Genomic DNA, 1,265 nt, shown 5'->3' with positions numbered 1-1,265 from the left:
TGAGCACCACAACAAGATAAAGGTAAATAATCCAATAGAAAAATGGGCACAGGATATGAACAGGCACTTCACCGAAGACGACATTCAGATGGCTAACAGAATATCTGTCCTTGATCAAATTTCTGGATGCAAGCATCACTTTACAGCTTTGCTGAAAATCTGTCTTCTAGAAATGAACTTGTCTTGATTAGCTGTGTGATATATTTTCATAGACTCCTCTATTTTTACAAGCATATTTATTTCTTGTTGGAAATGGCATTACTTTTGCAAACAAATGAATAATTTCTTACCTTATTTGATTTGGCCCATGCCTATACGGTGGTGTTACGTGCTGTCATGTCAACTGTGGTTCACACTCGCCCTATGAACACTGGATCTGAACCCTGTCCTACCCTGTGTCATTGTTATTATCTTTAACACATTCAAGGCCATCACTACAATCCCAGTGTCAATCCATCATTTTGAGTGTATACTCCTCATTCACTGACCCTCCACTTTTCCAACTTGACGTATTTTTCCAAGGAATGTACCCTCCAAAAAAAATATGGCCAAAGTATGACAGACTAAATTTCATTATCTTTACCCTAGCTACACCAAACCAAGACATACTTGTGTGTGCTTTTGGTAGTCCATAGAATAGTCAACCTTCTTCTCCAATATCACAATTAAACAACATCATTTCATCTTATGTCATCTTTAGTCATTGACCAACTTCAGATGCATTTAATTAAAAGATAATGAATTGGGGCCCAAGTGCACCTTAGTCTTGAAACTGACATCTTTGCTCTTCACCATGTTGAAGTAGATATTCCCAGTGTAATGTCTTTTAATTTCCTGAATTTTGATCCAAGCAAGATGAAGTTATTAACAGTTTCTACCTTTGTCCATTTATCATGATCTTACCTGTTGGCCTTGTAGTGAGAATTCTAGTTATCTTGATGTTGAGAAGTAACCCAAACTGAAGGTTGTAGTATTTGATCCTTTGCAGTAGGCATTTCAAGTTCTCCCTTTCAGCAAGCAAAGTTGTGTCATCTGCTTAGTGCAGGTTGTTGATAAATCTTCCTCTGGTATCTGTTGCCACGTTCTTCTTCATATAATCCAGCTTATTGAATTATCTGTTTTGCATACAAATTGAACATGTATAGAGACAGGATACAGCCCTGATGCATACCTTTCTTGATTATTAACCATGCATTTTCCCTTGCTCTGTTAGTACCATAGCTTCATGGTCTAGGTACAGGATTCTCATGAGCACAATTAAGTTT

This window comes from Elephantulus edwardii, unplaced genomic scaffold (assembly GCF_000299155.1).
Source record: "Elephantulus edwardii isolate Elephantulus edwardi_28Jun2011 unplaced genomic scaffold, EleEdw1.0 scaffold00098, whole genome shotgun sequence".
NCBI lineage: Eukaryota > Metazoa > Chordata > Mammalia > Macroscelidea > Macroscelididae > Elephantulus > Elephantulus edwardii.
Note: the sequence above shows the minus strand (reverse complement) of the source record.